The following is a 19,282-nucleotide window of genomic DNA, read 5'->3' on the forward strand; positions in this document are numbered from 1 at the left end:
GTAATTCAGCATGACAACACTATGCATCCAAAATAATCAGCTTCTGACACTTTAATACAATAATAGAGTTCTGTTCCAAGATTTTTCTGTATTTGCTTGTGTGTGTGTGCGCAAGTGTATGGGGTGGGGGAGAATCTCACAGGATGCTTATTTAGAAGAGATGTTCTTTAGATGCTAGAAAATAGAAACTATTTTTAGAAGTTAATAAAACCTGAAGATTTTCTATTATGCTTTTGTTAAGTTCAGTTAGGCTCCATCTCGAATGGAGAGGTAATATACATGTTCTATCAGCCACTGCTGTATTAACCTGGAAGGGAGGAGGCAGATGTTTTCACTTTGTCAAGTAATACTTAACAGAGTTATTCCTACAACAGGAAAAGTGGGTGAACTTGCTAATATAATTTAAGTCACTCCATTATCTCTCCAACTGAGATAAAAAATAACATCAGTAAATCAGACCATCACTGTTTACAAGTCAACAGAACTGTATTCGGTAGTATTTTCTTTCCCCTTCCTTTATCACTGGGAATGTCAATAACTGTATGGACTTGAGGAACTTTAAGAAAGGCTGGCTTTTTTTAAAGCTACTTCTAACATATTTTTAACGACATCTTTTCACCATTCTAAAAGGCCAATGTTAACTTCTTCACCTGTGTAACATTAAAAAAAGAAAAACACCAAGGGACATGTTTGCAAAATTGTTAAAAAGAACCCAAACTTCTTAGGGCTTTTCAGCACACACAAGTCTGCTCTTTTGAGACACATTAGGAATCAGACCTCTACTACTCAAATAATTGATGGATGTGTCATTAATCTAGATGTTTAACCTGGATCATACGATATTTATTCTTCATGAAACATACTGTAAATAGAAAGAGTATTACTGATTTGAATAGAGCTATGTAAAGAATTACATTCAGGATGAAAGATGCCAGAAGTCATAATTACACAAGGCCTTATTTTGCCATGCATAGTCAGTAATCTTAATAGTGAATTCTCCACATTCAAGACTAAATACTGCTAACAGATAAAGGTTGGAAACACTGACCAGAAAGCTACTTCTTTGAAATCCTGCCTTTGCTACCAGAAAAATAGAAATAATCTCAGGTTCTGAATATTAAACTTATTCAGGAAGATAAACGTCCCCACTCTTCGGACTTCTTAAATTAAGAACCCACATGCTTTTTTATGATTATATGTGGGGGCTATCTAAACTGAACGGATAAACACAATGACAGCCTTGCTATCACTGTGTCAATGCACAAGAAGAAAAAATTCTAGGATGGACGTAGGCAATAAAGGAGGATGGACGTAGGCAATGAGGAAGATAAGCTATGCAAACAGAGAATGACAAATTTTCCAAAATGTTTGTTTAAATTACAGACATTCTAATTCTCAGGCTCTACATTTTCAATCACATATTGACTTTTTCAAAGACAGAATTTCCCTCACCTTCCTGCTTCTATCCAAAAAGATTCATTCAAACTCAACCTTCTGCTGAAAAACAGTCTTGTTAATAAATTGTGACTCACCTTATGGAGAGTATATCCATGCAGCCAGTTATGTGACTTGAAATTTCAGGACATGAAATAGAGATGTACGAGAGAATGCTAACTTCCTAACAGTAAAAGCAAGAGAAAGTAGCACTAGCAGTACATCCAATATTCTTTCAAAACTTAGTATCTTTGTTTTCTTTGGACTGATGAAGCTCTCTTTGCAGCCTTAATTTATAATTTAACTATCACAAATACGCCTTACATGAACATTTAAAAAAGAATATACCAAAATTTTCTGTGTTGTTGTTGCCTCAACACACAAAACAGATACTGAATGAAGTGGGATGACATGAAACGTGTAGCATGCATGAGCTATATATCACCTCTTCTAAGCCATATAAGCCAATGATAACTTTTAAGTATATCATAGCCTTCCTATATGGTAAAAAGTCAGTTCTGCTAAAAGAATGTAAATAGCAGTCTCTTGAGTCACTGAAATTAAAAACTAACATTTGAGGTCTTTTTGCAAATGCTAAGCAAATGATAAAGATAACACAAGCTATGAAGAGTACTTGCATGCTCAGCTATTGAGGCATTCTAATTTTACTCAGTGACTGACCAGTAAAACCACAGATAAAATTTAACATGTACCACAGATGGATTCTGAGCTGACCATTATAACTCAAACAAACTTGGGGTTATGAGGGTTAACTAGTAGTTCCATGAAACATCAGCTCAGTGCTCAACTGTTATTAAAAAAAATCCCTAAAAAAAGAACAAAAAAAAGTATGTGTCAGAAGTTAATAGAAAAGATACAGAAAACAAAAAGCCATCATTCTGCTACGGCATGAGTCCATGCAATGGCTAACGTTTGAATTTGATACACAGTTCTGGTTGACATCACAGAAAGGATATAGTGGAAATCAGGAAAAGGTCTATGAGAATTATTAAGAAAAATGACTGGGGAGATAGGACAAAAGTCTATCTGTTCTTAGGTGGCATAGAGATTAACTGGGGTCAATTTTTCACTTCGTGCTAGGAAACACAAAGCTAGTAGGGCAAGATTTTTCTTCCATATAGCTTGCAATTAAGCTTTGGAATTTCTTGACAAGGAATGTTCTGGATGCCAGAAGGAGACACTGGACAAGTTGCCAGAAGAGAAATTCACTAAGGTTTAGTAAATACAGAGACATTGCTTCTGACTCAAGAGTCCTCATGTTGTAAACAGCTGAGGCTGGGGCAGTGTTCTTGCATAGCATCACAATGAACTTGCAGTGTTTTTAAACTTTTATGTCATATTGTTATTAACCCTGGTAGAAGGGTAATAAAGGAATCCAAGCCGTTAGAGCTCATTTTCCTTCAACATTATTTATCAAGGAGATTTACATACTGTCAGATGACTCTCACTAATGCATCATGGTCAGGAGCCCTAATTTAACACACAGCTTCCCAAATACATGACATTTCAACGAATAGAGCAAGTAAAAAATAACATTCAGCTGCCACACCGCACAGTGAAAAAGGTCTGGCTTGGAAATGGGTATGATCATACAATTAAAAGCAAAGGAGACAGGAATTAAGTCTGCAATCAACTGTAAGCTTTGTGTTTGATTCAAGCAACTGGATTGAAGAGTTCTCATCTATAATAAAAGACAGGTAACTGTAATGAAATGTCAGAACGGTATTTTTATAGCCTTCCTGACTTCCAAGGAAGAGTACCTATTGTTTAAGGAAAAGTTAAACTGAAATACAAGACAGCTTTACAAACTGGAAATTAATTTATTCTGAACTATGAATCTGAAGTCCTAAATTCATATAGTTTTTACCTGAAGTCATAGATGATCCAAGATGTGCTAAATATAACCTTATCCTTTCTAATATATTTATGAACCTCAGTACTGTATTTGAAATATGCAGAGTTAACTATAATAAACAAGAGAAAGGAAAGGTAAGCACAACTTCTGCCTCTATTTGACAACACTCTCCAAACAGCACTCGTATTTCATTGTACGTGTATGATGTCTTCACTAAATTTGATTTTTTTAAAAAATCAACTTTTCTTCTGTTTTACATCATGAGGTTCCCCGTGTTGAACTTGTCATTAAAGTTGGATATGGAATAAAGACAGAGAGCACTTTGAAAATTTATTACTAGTTTTAAAAAGGTTTGATTTTTAAGATACTATTTCGAGGTCACATCAAATAGAAACCCTGGAAAATACCCCTAAGGCTATTACCACTAACTGTAATTATCATCCATTGATGTGAAGCAGTTATGTTAGAAATAGCTTGCTTTACTTTTTACGTTCTTCAAGCAATGACGGTTTTTGATTTTAAAAGTGAAACAAACAGCCAGCTGTGACACAGCAACAGAGTGGCGTCCAGGATTCTTCTGTATTCCGGAATTAGCTGCACTGAACTCAAGAGATCATGATTTGTCAAGTATGAGAATTTATTAGCGAAAACAGGCTATAACAAAGCTAAAAGTATAGTAAAGCTAGAAATATAACAGAACTGAAAATACATATACATATCAGAGCTCTACAGCTAAATCACAGGTACACAACATAACAACTGCTCTCGCCCTTTCCTTGAGGGCCACCCCTCCAGCATAGTTATCCCCGGATTCTCAAATGACGAGTGCACAGTACAGTGACCGCTCTCACTCTTTACGGGTCACCCCTCTGATACAGTTTTCTCCAGATTCTCAAGCAACTGGTGCATCATGTAACAACTGCTCTCGCCCTTTATGGGCCGCCCTTCTGGTATAGTTTTCCCTGGATTCTCCTCGCCACGTCTTTGACATTGGGGGCATCTCCACTGATTGGTGGGTCCTCGGGTCCCCATGCCAGCTGAACTTGGGTCCACACCAAATGTATGTGGTTTACGCTCATTATAGTCAGTCAAAACAGTGCCAGGCCACAGTCATACAAAAGCCGTATGGCTCTAGTAAGAGTGTGTGTATCAACAGATAAGCTAGTGCTCAGCCCACAACACTGCTCAACTGGTAACAATACGCCCGCTAACAGGTCATTCTGTGCGGAATTCCACAGCACCAAGATGTTTACGGTGCCAGTCATTTCTCCTCTGTCTGGACTTATCAATGATGGGGTCATTAGAGGGTGTGCCCCCAGGCTGCAGCAACCCCACAGTGTGCTCTGGTGCACCCAGGGTTTATTAACTCTTGGGGAGCACCCCAGAGCAAACCACTTTTCTATGGGCTGCACCATCCAGAGTCCCACGCTTGCCTGTGTGGCGCCTGTCACCAGCCAATAAAATTGCTGAAAACAACTCATATTCAGCATTTTCTAATGGACTTTCAGCAGTATGGAATACTGTGGATGAAGTTTGACTTCTCAAACTTAAAAAAAAAAAAAAAAAAAAGAGAAAGAGAGAAAGAGAGAGAGAGAGAGAGACCTTACTACTAAAATTTTCAGGCTGTCTATGAGCTACATATGTGCAGTAATCCTTATTTAGCATCGCTGAAGCTGGTTATTCAGCAGTTTTACTGAAGAAAAAAAAAGCCTCTTCCAACTGAAATGGCACAGAAGATGTCTGTAGGCAAAAAAATGTCCAAAGTTGATTTGATCAAAACATAAGGGCTAAAAGTAGAGTTAGAAAACAGAACTATTTCTAGTTTTCAGGATATAAGATAGGTGAATTTATTCTTTTCTTTTTAAATGCAGGTAAGTTTTCAGGGTTTTAGAGGATGCTGTTGTCCGCAGTTACTGACTACTATGCTGGAACTAACTTTTCAGCTTTTTTCCTCTGCTTTTCAAGCTCAAAATACGACCCTTCATAGCTTTTCCCAAACTGAAGAGATTATGTTAAAATATGCAGTAGGAAAAAAAAAAAGCAAGCAGAATATGGGAAACTGCTCCAAATTTTGACAGAGTCTCATCACATTATTCACTGGTCAGGAAAAGATAAAAGGAAAAAGGTTCAAAATTTAAATTCTCTTTTTTATACAGCATACATATGGTGCAAAAAGACATTTAAGAAAGTTCTTTTGAGAACCACCTTTTTCCAACACTGTAAAATATTATCAGTCAGGAATGTAGCACCTTCTATTCATCATCTCTACTATGCAGAGAATGAAAGACAATTTAAACCAAAAGTATCAAAAGTCAAAGTATCCAAAGATACTCTTTTATATATATATATATATATATATACACACACACACACACATATATACATGTGCACGTGCGCGCGTGTGTGTGTGTATTTCTAAGGAAAATCCCCCTTAACAGATTGAGGATTTTTATTACCCTCCTACAAGACAATAAAAAAAAATAAAACCCATCTCCTTCCATCTCATGTTTTAAAGGAAAGACAAACAGGTTCAAGTCCCACTGAAGATCTAGATCTTAAAGGAAAAAAAAGATCTTAACAGGCCTTCTGAGATCCAAAACCTTGTTGCCTATTTCTGCCCCACCCCCTTCACAGATTAGGTGATGTCAAACCCAAGCAAAGGTCCAGGGCTAAAATGAGGATCTGAAAACTTTAAATTTGGATGGATAACCCAGTGCAGTGCTGGAGATAAAGATGATACAATGGAATGAATTTAGACTGACCTGAAAACCTGACTCGTTAAGCAAGACAGCTAGACCTGGCAATCTCTGTACTACTCAAAAGAATTTCTTCAGTAAGATTACTCTAATTAAGGAAACTGTCCAGTGTCCATTCCATAAAGTGGAACACTGATATACAAGTGGAGAAACACCACCAATATTTTCCATTAGCCTCTACCGCATTTCTGAAGCATCCTATAGAAATACAGCTGACCCCATATCCGTGTTCTAGTAAATCTGCTTTGTTCTGGTCACATACAAGAGAACTGGAGAAGCAGCTGAACTGCTGGTAATGATTGCTTGTGCACTATGTAACAGGAAAATTGTTTCCAGAGAGGGTCAGTAAAATGTTGATATTATAAAAGATTAATATGGGACTTTACCAGAAGGACACTGATTTCATCTCTTACCATGCTAAGTTTTTATTCATCTCCCCAAAAATGCTTTGTAAGAATGTTATTACAAGGAAACCTATGTTGTGACAAAAATATGAAATCCTAGCCTAAGAAAAAAAATCCTACCAAAAAAAAAAATCATGAAAGTATCTCGAGAAAGACAGGACTTCCCAGAAGGAGGAGTAAGTACATCTGCCTTATGTCCCCTTGCAGCACGACAGGGAAAACAGTGCACCCAGGAACAGCCCACAAGTCAGCTGGATGGAAGGAGACTGGTCCTGAAGAGGCAGACCTAGAATTCTGCAATCATGACATGAGGAAGGTCATTGACACTATCATAAAGATGACATCTCTGTTTTGCTTTTATGGCAAGGAGTGCTCTAATCCCCAAGATGTAGAGCCTTCCAGACAGGATGTTTGTCTCTGCATCTTGACACTCTGCCAGATAGCATTGTAAAGTTCTAGACATGAACAGGATAAGTAGTAGCAAGGAAAGCAATACTAAACTGGTGGAGACATGCTCAGGCATCAAGGTCAAGTGACATGAAATGCCAAATTCAAAAGTCATGACACTATTAGAAATGGAAAGGAAAGCTCAGGAAACAATCCCAAACTTGCCAGTGTACTATGTATATTATGTATACAATATGCAATGTGCAACGCTATAAATCAGATTAACAAAAAAAGCAAGAAAACATGTTTACAGCACATGTCTCAGTCATAAGCAGGTAAAGCACGTCAGATGCAGCCTAGGACTGGATTTTTGCTATAATCCTGCAGCTCAAGAAACTCACTCCCTCTTGAAATCGAGGACGATGATGATGACTCTTTAAGGCGAATTTCTTCTTAAGATAAAACCTTCTGATGCACCTGCTGTCATATGGTAGTATTTCCCTTTGGTGGTTTATAGAGACTAGCAACTTGTTGCAAAGACGCTCATGGAAAGAGTGTTTGTTTAAAAAAAAAATCCAAGAAAACAAAACCTTATTTCTTGTAACCACTGCACAGAGTAACGCTCACATGGGGTATCAAATTTCTCAAATGAGAAAATAGGCCACTGTCTAGATGGTGACAGAGGTCTCTTTCACAAAGGTCCTGGCAACAGCATCTTCAGGTGGATCAGATATGACTTCCCTGAACTGCCATTCTTTTGAATTCTTATATCCAGTTGCCCCACAGCCTGCTGGATCACTCCAGCACATGCATAATTCATTCCTATTTGTTGCCTTAACCCGCTCAAGCAGGGTCACCTGAAGCATGTTTCCAAGGAATATGTCCAGATGGCTTTTGAACATCTCCAAGGAAGGATACTCCACAACCTCTCTGGGAAACCTGTTCCAGTGCTGAGCCACCCTCACAGTGAAAAAGCTTTTCTTTAGATTCAGATGGAACTTCCTGTGTTCAGTTTGTGCCTGTTGCCTCTCATCCTATCACTGGGCACCACTGAAAAGAGTCTGGCCCCATTCTCTCTACACCCTCCCTGCAGATACTTATATGCATTGTTAAGAATGGGGTGGGAGAGGAGGACGAATACTCAAGTAAGGAAGTGGTGGAAAGGGTTGGCAACCAACGGGTCTAGACTGGTGGAAACTGAAGGGACCTCTTGATCAACAGAACAGGACTGAAGTAGAATCACCCCAAGTGTATGAAAGTAAATAAGGAAGTGTCTATGTGTGGCAGACAGATGAGTGAACTTTTGCCTTAAACATTTCTTGGTACATAAGGCGCAAGCAAACCATAACCCCAAACAAACCATCTGTTCCCGGCGGAAACAGGACTGAGCTGCTGCGACCCCCAAAATGGTCTCCCTGCGACCACCCGGGACACACCGAGCCTGCGCTGAACCAGACCACGATCGGGCAGAGACTTTGGGACCTGGACTGTAAATTACTGCTGCTTAGCACAACTTCTATAAAAATTGCTTAGCATGAGTAGCTAAATTTGCTGAAGCCTTAGGCCGCACTCCCTAGTTCAGTGAGAAAGGGCCCCAGAGCTGGTGCAGGCAGGAAAGACAAGGGGGTTACCAGCAGTTTGAATTTCCATGCTTCACGCTCCGGGAGGAAGGATGTCAAGGCATTGAAGTGAGGCCTGCTTGGGCACTGGGACCCTGGGGAGCAGGGCCTCCTCTCGCTGCAGAAACAATGCTGATTGGGGGGTCTGGGCTATCTTGGGGTCCAGATCATATTCCCTTTGTCTGGACCTTGGGAAATAACACCTACCGTCACTGCTGGGGAAGTAATAAATTGTCAGGGCTTTGAGAGATAAGGGCAAGACCCGAAGATTGAAAACACATCTGTCAGCAGAAACCACAACAGTAAACAACCTACCTAGGGACCCAGTAAGGAGCAGGAGACCCCAGACCTAAATATTACTATTGGTCCAAACTACTGCGTGAAGGGTGGAGAGCTTAGATTGGAAAGTATAATTGCCCAGGGATTTCTTTGTTCGGGGTCCCTCTTCAGAGGCACCCAACTTGAGCTGTAACTACTGCACGCGTGTCATTACAATTTATTTATTTAATTTGCCTTGATTTGGCTCCAAACTTTTCAGCGGGAACCTAGGGTCAGACCCTGCTCGAGTTGTAATTACTGCATGCGCATCGCTAAAATTTACACCCAGGGTGAAGAGGACCAACAGGACGCCACTGGATCCACGGGTGGTGATATCCCTTTCTCTCTCTCTCTCTCTCTCTTTTTCTCTCTCTCCTCCCCTTCGCCTTTCCCCACCTTTTCTCCCCACTTCGTGGAAAATAAAGTTAAAAGGTTGTACGATATTTGACTGGTTTTAGCGTCTTAATCTTGTCCTTGGGATCGTAACGAAACCCCCCCAATACTGGATCGGGACACTATGGCACCACATTGTGGGGAAAGCTCTCCTGCCCTTTCTAGGAAGTCAGCATGCTGAGGTGCCTCTTTGAAGTGCCTGTACACTAATGAATGCAGCATGGGGAATAAACAGGAAAAATTAGTCCTGTAACTGCACGCGGACTTCTATGATCTCATTGGGATCAGAGACGTGGTGGGATAACTCACAGGACTGGAATGATGCAATGGATGGATAAAGGCTCCTTGGGGAGAACAGGCTAGGAAGGCAAGGAGGAGGAGTTCCCCTTTACATGAGGGAGCTGTGAGAGTGTGTGGAGCTCTGCCTGTGGATAGGTGAGGGGCTAGCTGAGAGCTTACAGGTCAGGATTAGTTAGCAGACCAGCATGGGTGACATTGTAGTGGGTGTCTGCTATAGACATTTGATCAGAAAGAAGATGAGGACTTCTGGACAACTGGAAGAAGCCTCAGACGTTTGTAGGCCTTGGTCCTTATGGGGGACTTCAACCATTTTGATATCTGCTAGAGGGACAACACAGCAGGGCGCAAGCAGTCCAGGTTTCTGGAGTGCACTCACAAAAACTTCCTAACTCAGCTGATCAAGGAATCAACAAGGAGAGGTGCTCTGCTGGATCATCATACTTACAAACAAGGAAGAACTGGACAGAGAGGTGAAAGTTGGGGGCAGCCTTGGCTGCAGCTACCACAAGATGGTGGAGCTCAGGATCTTGAGAGGAAGGGAAAAAGCAGGATCAGAACCCTGGCCTTCTGGAGATCAGACTTAGACCTGTTCTGGGATCTGCTTGGAAGAATCCCATGGGCTACGGCCCTGGAGGGAAAAGTCCAGGACACGTAGCTGATATTCAGGGATCATCTCCTGCAAGTTCACATATGGTCCATCCCAACACACAGAAAGTAAAACAAAGGCAGCAGGAGGCCTGCATGGATGAGTAAGGAGCTCCTCAGTAAACTCGAACATACAAAGGATGCGTACAAGAGGTGGAAGGAGGGGCAGATGACCCAGGGGGAATATAGAGACTGTCTGAAAATGCAGGGAGGGAATTAGGAGTGCTAAAGTCTACCTCAAGTTGAAACTGGCATGGGATGTGAAGACAACATGAAAGGCTTCTATAAGTACATGGGCAGCAAAAGGCAGGCTAGGAAAAATGTGAGCCTGCTGCTAAATGGGGCAGGGGTCCTGGTGATGAAGGACACAGAAAAGCCAGAGGAGTGAACACCTTCTTTGCTTCAGTCTTTACTGATAAGATTGGTCTTCAGGAATCTCAAGCCCGAGACCAGATAGGAAGTCTGGAGCAGTGAAGACTCACCCTTTGTGGAAGAAGATCAGGTTAGGGAACACTGAGACAAACTGGAGACACACGAGTCCATGGGCCCTGATGGCATGTACCCACGAGTGCTGAGGGAGCTGGCCAGTGTCACTGTGAAGCCACTCTCAATTACCTTTGAAAGGTCATGGTGATTAGGAGAGCTTCCTGAGGACTGGAATAGAGCAAATGTCATCCCAATCTTTAAGAAGGGCAAAAAGGAGGATCTACAGATCAGACAGCCTCACCTCAATCCCATCTCCCTCTATACAATCTAACCTCTTCTAAGAGCTAGTATTCTAAAACCAAACAACTTTTCTGGAGTACACTGTGCAACAAACAAAACTATTTTACAGAACTTCCTTGTCTTGTAGTTCTAATCCCAGTCTTTAATGATGAAGGTCCCTTCCTTCTCCAGACTACAAACACAGATTCTAAAAGAAAACCTCAGCTAGAAAAATCTGCATTCTTAAACCACAAAATACACAGGGAGTCACAGCTGTATATCACTTTCATTTTGAACTTCTCCATCGAGACCAGAATAACATCAGTCATCATTTCTTTTGATAAAAAGCCTAAAGGAATTATAAAACTTCACTTCTTTTTACAAAAGCTATTGGATCAACAGGAGCCAAGTCAAACAACTGCAGTATCAAGTAACTGCCCTTCAATTTTTCTTACTTGGAAGAACAAAAGAAAAGTTGGGACCCTGAACTTCTCACCTTCACAAGTATCTGCAGATCCTGCAGATATAGCAAGTCCTAGGAATTGTCATTTTATTTCCTGTCCATGCAACATAACATTTTAAAGGTATTTATTTAGAAAATTTCACCAAAATACCCTACCAGTCAATTTAGAGTAACTGTCCCTCTCCCCCAACTATTTATCGATTTTACTTTAGCCATACCTCCAAAGAAATAAAAACGCCATTTTAACAGATTTTAACAGACACACTTCAGTTTGTATTCTGTTTAAGACTGTTTGCCTATATACTTGGAAAACATAATTTCTTCTTGTCTGAAATAGATTGCTTCCAGTCCATTGCAGAGGTAGGAATTTGAAAGAATGGACTTACTCAAGGGTGTCTAAGGGCAACCATTCACATCTACTCCCACTATCCTGTGCTGTCACTGGGCTGTCAGTTGAGGCTAGTCAGCTTGTATACCAACACCTTCTCTCTCCTCTTCCTGCTGCACCCTCAGACTTCAGCTATAGCTTCCTCTGGAATTTTGCCCTACTGGTGAATATTCTTTTTTAAAATGTAAAAATGCAAAAACCATGGGAACATGAATCCCATGTGTTGAATACTAGGTAATCTATTACTCTTGAGCATAACAGGCACAAGAACTGTAATTCTTTATTTAAGATAACATCCCTCCCACTCCCTTACTGTGGCAGCAAAAGGCAGCTTTTTCCAGTTCAGGGTATTCACATGGTCCATTTGTTTTGTTTCAGTCAGTGCAGTAAAAGGAACTGAAATGTTATCAGTAAGTACTGTCACATAAATGAATCCTGAAGAAGAGAGATATATAAATTATATTTTCCCACAATCCCTCAAATAAATGTTGTAGAACTTAAGTATCCAGAAAGGTATGCATTTCCAATTCCTCTGTAAGGAGTAAACTAAAAAATTAAAAGTTACTGAGAAGATGATGTAGAACTAATCAAACATCCAAACCTTTAGGCTTCTTTCACTTCTTCCTCCAGTGCTTTCCCTTTCCTCCCCTACACCTGAATTCAGCTGGTTTTCTGCACGCTGCAGATAAACCTCACAGAACAAAATGGACTCTTTGTTACAGGAACATTCTGATTCATATACACATAAAAAAGTAAGAAACACACTGACATGAATTTGCACAGGTTTTTGGAGGGTTACTCCTCATAACGAATTGAATAATGTCTTACAATTAGCCTTGAAAAGGAGGCAGCAGAGAACACCAGAGCATGAAAGGATTTGCTATCAAGTTGCTGCTGTGTGGAGCAGAGATTCAGCTCCAGAAATTGCTCGGTGTGTTTCCTTTTTTTGTACCCTCTCTGGACTCGTCCTGGGGCTGACGAGCGATAGTCTTTGAAGTAAGTGTCACTGTTCATCTGAGGACTTGCCACCTCTTAGATAAATGAATTCACTAGCAGTTCAAGTGCACAAAACCTGCAATTGCTTCAACCCAGTTCTTGTTCACTTGCCAGAAGCAGGGCAAGAGCTATCACCACTTAATGGGAGAAATACATCTTACGTTACACTGTCAAGAAGGCAATGTTTTAAAGTGAACAATTCCAACACTTTCTTTTATATACACAGCTCAAAATGTATTTGCTATGTCGTGGCATAGGAAATGTCTTTCTGCTATCACACAGAGTAGTAACATTTTATACTCATCCTGTGTCACTTCTGCAGCATCTGAAGATGCTATTAACTGAAAAAAGTGAAGACTAGCATATCAAATTTAATCAAACATTTGATTTACCCAGGTGGAGCACCTTTTAAACATGTTCTGCCCAATAAAATTAAGTTACATATTCTAGAGGGTTTTTGTTCAGTTGGTTTTTTAAGTGCTGATTTTAGGATAATTTTCTTAAGCTTGGGATTCAGTAGTGCAAATCAGTGATAAACATCAACTTCTATACCTAAATAAAAGCATGTACATTAAATAAGTATTACAGAACATATGTGCATTATTATTCTTAAGAATTTATTCAAACCCTGACTTTAAAGAACAATCAGAACTGAGTTCAGTTTGGTAGGCTGTTTTACCACTCATTCTCATCCCACTCCAAGTCAATTCCACTACCCATCTAAATCACAGAAGATCTTTTCAAGACCTCCTGATGATTTCATAATCTAGAGGCTGAGATACTCATAAACTTTTCCCTGAGCAAGCAGAGGAATTGCCAATTCGTGGTAACAGGTATTGTAAAAACATATACACCTTGGGTATCATTTGTTTTCAGTATACGTTTCTTACTAGTATCTTAGGAAAAGACACCTCCTTCTGTAGTATAAGATTATTTAGTACATACTTTCATAAGACAAATGTCACAAACAAATGCAGAACACTATTTAATGTTTCAGAAAAACATAGCCTAAGCATATGAGTGAGGAAAGAATCACCTTCTTGCCTTATTTTATTACATGATTCCAGCTTCAGTGATAATGTTATCTTTGAGGCTTTGGATAAGAGCTGCCATATTCTTTTAGGGTTCTGATCTTGTGAAGGAACATGCCTTGTGTTCTACTCAGTAGGGTTGGGTATATTAGTATGTTGATCCTGTTTAAGTTCCTGTAGGAAGACACATTATTGATTACAGTCATTGTTCTTCCAACTCTCAGATGAATTTTGTCCAAACCAAAAGATCTAGGAGACAATCACTGTTCTGAGTGCAAAGTCAAAAGTCAGAAATTATCAAATGCACCGAGTCAGAGAGTAGTTTTCATCTCTAATACTTCATCACATGCCTGACGAAACAGACAAAATGTACACTATTTCACTAAATTCAACATGTTTCTGGATAAGAAGCACGACTACCGTGAATGACATCACTGAAAGCATGGTCTTAATTTCAGCACTATTATGTACGAACCCATGACTGAAAGTTCAGTCTTAGTTTCATCATAGTAGATCTATGCGTAAAACTCCCTTGACATCACATATTTGTTTCTGTATTTCCCTACTCCTACTCTGGCAAACTGTAGTGCAGTTCTGTTAAAATTGAAGTCACTTCAGTCTGCAGTAACAGCATTAGTCCAGTTACTGATAACCTTATCTGCACTCCTGATTTGTAAGAAATTAGTAAGTCAAATATGCAACTATTAAATGATACTGAGTTATGAATACTCTGTATTGCTGAGCTATTAACACAATGATGATTTTTGACCACAGCAATTGTGCAAAAAATGTCCAGTTTGTCCCTTCAGCAACAGAATGATTTTTAAGTGAATTTAAAGTAGAGCTGGCTAAGGCAGGGGAAAAAAAATATGGCCAAGACAGACATACAAACTCAAACCTGGAATTTAAAGTCCTGAAGTTTCATAAGCAACCTGCTCTAGTCAACCCTGCTCTGAGCAAAGCTGTTGGACTAGATGATCTCTAGAGACCCCTTTCCAACCTCAAATATTCTGTGATTCTGTAGAAAATTAGTGTTGCATGTAATGACATATTCAAAAAGAATATTTCTGACGGCTTATGTAATTCCCACAAATTAGTTTAAGTTAAATTTCTATGACTATTTGCAGTGGCAAACTTAATTTATGAATGCGATACACTGACCTGTATGATACAGCATTTTATATAAGAGACAGTGATAATTCAGGACTAGTCAGTTTGCGATAGTAAAAGAAAATAACATCAGGTAAAGAATGTCCTTTAAAAACCAGTGCTTCTGTAACTCAGAATCATAAGCGGACAGCATCAGAACCACAGAGTCTGGAATGTTTAGTTTTGACCTGAATACTGAAGGACTGGTAATTCAAAAGAATTTCTTCTCAAGAAAAGGCATCAGTTTGGGGAGCCAAGTGGAAAAGCAGAACTTTTTAAGGCACAGTTGAAGGAGACAGACTAACCCAGCATGCCAGTAAGAAAAAGGGATTAAATGAAAAGGGATTTTTTTTTTCCTCGCTAGTATAGCTCTAAGGATAAATTTTAGTAGTAGAAAAGGGCATTTATACTCCACTGAATTTGTTCCAATTATGATTGCAAAATACACATTGAGATTTTTCTCTTGAATAAAGATTATACTGTTAATGGGATTTTCTTCAAGCATTTAAGGTAACAACTAGCAAAGAGTTGTCAGAGGCTTTTCAAAATTGTATGGAGCAAAGAGAAACTGGTTTGGTATTTCAAATTTACTTCAACAGACTTGGAGAAGTTCTGGATGTAGCACATGATCTACAGCATCTATACAATTTGAGAAGTATTCAGATGTTCTCGGAATGAAGACTTTTTGTATATTTATTTCTCATATTGAATTTAATGCTATTCAAACAAGATCAATTAATTTTGGATAGCTTATGTTCTCCTGAAGTGTACAAAAACCCTCATACTACCTAAGCATAGGTTCTGTCAAAAATGCACCCGACTCCAACACAAATGCTCCGTCTTCCCTGGGACGAGACCAGGAAGCTTCCTTCTAATCCTGTGCCTTCTACAGGCTTGCTAGTTACCTGACCTCCACCAAGATCCTGGCAGTCATCATTTTAAGTCATATTCAGGTAGGAAAATTTTTTCTCCAAATCCATCCAAATACACTCATTGTGTAAAGCAAAAAGATTTTTGTGAAGTGCTAACAAAAATGACATAAACTGCAATGAATATTAAGTATATACCATGAATATTAAAAGTAATAAAGATAAAATATACAGAAAATGCTGAAGCAAGTTCATCATCGTGTGGGTACACTAGGATTTAGAAAACGTCCTGAGTATTAGCCATGAACAAGGATTTCCATGAGCTACTCCCAAGCTCTGGGATGCAGGCATCAGGTAACTTGGGCTCAAGAGTAAAAGTGCCACATAGGAGAAATTGTAAGATCCTTCACATAGGGGCCACATTTCCTGTTTTTCAAAACACAGCAACTAAATATTCTTGTTATTGTTCATGATGAATAATGTATAATGTTCTTTTGTGCTATTCTGTACTCTTAAACGTCTATTTTGTGCAAAGCATGCACAAGAAAGCATGCGCGCACACACACACTGATGTGTGTCCAAGCCTATGACAGGATTTTCTGTTGAGATCCCGAGCAACTAAAAAGTGCAAGATATATCATTGCTTAAAACCCATCACAGCATCTAATATTCATTCCTGTGAGACTAGAAGAGCTCAGTGGTTGAAACGCTGAGTGAAGGAAATGAAAGTGTTCAGGTACCTGCCAAACCAGATGAGATTCAGTAAGATAGTTTTCTGTTCTGCTCCCTGTTCTAGGGATCACTTTAAAGTCAGAGAAAAATGCAGAAAGTCTTAAGGAGGTGGGGGGGGGGGGGGGGAAGAAAAGAGAGCCCACTCTCCCAACTGATATTCTAACCATGGAGCACAAAAGCATGCTCCAGTCCCCATTAGTAAGCCTCCCCCCCCACAAGCATCATTAATTGAACTGTTTCATTGTCCTTTGAAAAATGTTTGCAAACAAACCTGTAATTTAAATTCCTTCAAAACAGAGATAGGTGTCATTTGCTTCCTCATAATAGTTCAACTACTTTGGAAGGCAGGTACTCAAAACCATTCTTTATAACTAGAACAGCTGGAAAATTTTCAGTAACCCCTAATTACTTTCCCTAGTGGCTAGCTCTAGGCACCTTCCTGCATAGCCTAGTGTTTGTATAAGATCCATTTCCGAAATGAAGAACAAATCACAGGTAAGTTTAAATCATAAGCAAAACTGTTACTACTCCCTGCTGATATCTAAACCACCGTTCCTGCCCCAAGAACCTACTGTCTTTACAGCAATAACTGCTGAGCCGCATGCACAGCAGCTGGTAAGTTTAGCCTATACCTAGATTGCCACTACTCCCAATATCTGCTAAAGAAATCTAAAAACCAGCTGCAGTGTTTTTAATAACCAGGGATGTAAAGTGAAATTTAAAGCAGTGATTAATGTGCAGTTTAGCCAGCTGCTCAACATCTAGAAGAGGCAACCCAAAAAAAGGTCTGAGTCTGCAGGGCAGGATAATGCTGCCTGCTTTGCTTGTCTGGCTTGCGCTTGCCTGTCTTTGAGTTCTCAAAGCACTGTGTGCCCAAAGCACTGGATAAGAAATCAAGGCATCCAGACCATAGTTCTGGTCTCCAGACTGCATAAAAAAACATTAAAGTTGGCCAATGCATGTCCAGATTTTCCATTAGCCATACCTATTAACATGCATATATCTTACCATAAATTCATGAACATTCATTCTTGCAAACCAGAAAAAAAAAGGGGGGGGAAGAAAAACACCTTCAGAAACCAGTATCAGTTCAAACAGCTTGAAGAATACCACCACAATAAGGAGGCATGTCTAAAGTCAGCATGCAAAAGAAATCAGTAAGCTTAAAAAGCTAGGTCACATTTCCATTAGCGTCACAGGCAAAACAGTCTCAACTCGGTGAATTTCACTTAATTCACTGCCAGTTAACTTAAACTTTTAGTTCCTGATCCCAATATTGATTAAAAAAAGACAAACCATTAAATAGACCTTTAGGGGAACACCTTTTCTCCCCCTTCCAAGGCTCAACTTCAGCCCAGCACTTCTCCTGCTCCCTTCAACTCCCCCTGCTTTCGCCTCACCTTACACTCAGCTGGGGACTGGGGCCTCCACGGGTCGGGCCGCAGTCCCTCGGAGGCACGCCTGCTCTGGCGTGGAGCGTCCCCTGCCGCGTCCGCAACAACGTCCCCTTCCCCGCCTCTCCTCTGTCTGCTCCAAAAACGCAGCGCTTCACACACCACCTTCTGCCTCCTCACGCCACGGCAGCCCCCGAGCGGCCGCAGCGCTGCTGCGCGGGGCCGGTTCCACCCGCCTCGGGGCGGCTGGAACCGGGTGTGACCGGCGCAGGGCAGCTGGCGGCCCCGCCTGCACAGGGCACCCCGTGGCCCCGCTGCCCGGAGCCAGGCCCTTACGCGAAGCACAGAATTACCTACCTGGGAGGCAACAGGGGGAAAAAAAGCTGTCATGTTTTTAAATAACTGAAGACAAGTGCAAATCTGCTCTGGAGTCATCGGAAAATTAAATATTCCCCAATGACAGACACGGGTCTTTCCAGGGATGCTAGTTCCTCTGTCATCACTGCAAGGGTTGTTTATTAATGAACCCTAGTTAAATCATTTTCTCTTCCTAGATTTTTCTATTAACCTCTGAGGAAGGTTACATAAGCAACTGGAGACCAAAATATCTTGTACTGTAGAATCCTTATATTTTTCAGCATCCTTTTGAACATATTTCAAGCTAAACCTTCCCAAAGGCTTTTCCACAGATAGATTTATCACCAGGCTTTAAATAGTTGATATTATGTATAATTTTTATTAAACATGAAAGTCTTTCAAATTAATTAGACAGCTGATTAGTTAGTAAGCCTGTTTGTCATTGCTATCACCCCCAACATTTTTCACTGCATAACTGATAAATACCTGATTACACTGGAAGTTAATTGGTTTTTAACAGAGCATGTGCAGAAAGAAGTTGAAGTTGCGAGATACATGCCAATCAAAACATAATGGAGTTTTTAACTGGAGAAGATTAACACATGCCACTTCACCAGGTTTGAACCCACCTTCCTCCTCCTCGAAAGCTACTTGAAGAGATAAAATTCTTGACCTGGTGTACACAATGTGAATAAAATGCATTACTTCATTCTTCCACTTCTCCTTACAAAATGGCTTTTATGCACCGTAAAGTTTCTTTAACTTCAGTCGAATTTTACATCCCGGTAAGGTGGTTAAGACTAACCTGAGGCAATTTATTACACACAGATTGTTTACTTTGGTACCCCTTTTGAAAAACACCTCAGTCCAACAAGATGAAAAGGAATATTAACTGCTTGTAATATGGAAGAGAAACAGAAATATTTATGTAAAAGCTGTTTTTCTGTTGTCTGCTAAAATGAAGAAAACAGCAATATTAACGCTTTTTTTTTAGGGAGGAATGTAATGCAGACAGAATAACCTTCTTTGAGAGTCAGAGGCAGCAATCCTGGGCAGGGTATTTTTC

At 40.0% G+C, this 19,282-nt stretch overlaps 1 long non-coding RNA gene across 1 annotated transcript in view; it reads right to left on the reverse strand.

The window, feature by feature from the left end:
• LOC112990964 (uncharacterized) overlaps positions 1–18,011 on the reverse strand; it is a 52,541-nt gene extending 34,530 nt beyond the window's left edge. The window contains exon 1 of the long non-coding RNA XR_003261197.2: positions 17,866–18,011. This is a non-coding gene — a long non-coding RNA (uncharacterized LOC112990964). The remainder of the gene's footprint in view (positions 1–17,865) is intronic.
• Positions 18,012–19,282: the final 1,271 nt, after the last annotated feature.

The sequence above is a fragment of the Dromaius novaehollandiae genome, chromosome 2 (genome assembly GCF_036370855.1).
Source record: "Dromaius novaehollandiae isolate bDroNov1 chromosome 2, bDroNov1.hap1, whole genome shotgun sequence".
NCBI classification, from domain to species: Eukaryota; Metazoa; Chordata; class Aves; order Casuariiformes; family Dromaiidae; genus Dromaius; species Dromaius novaehollandiae.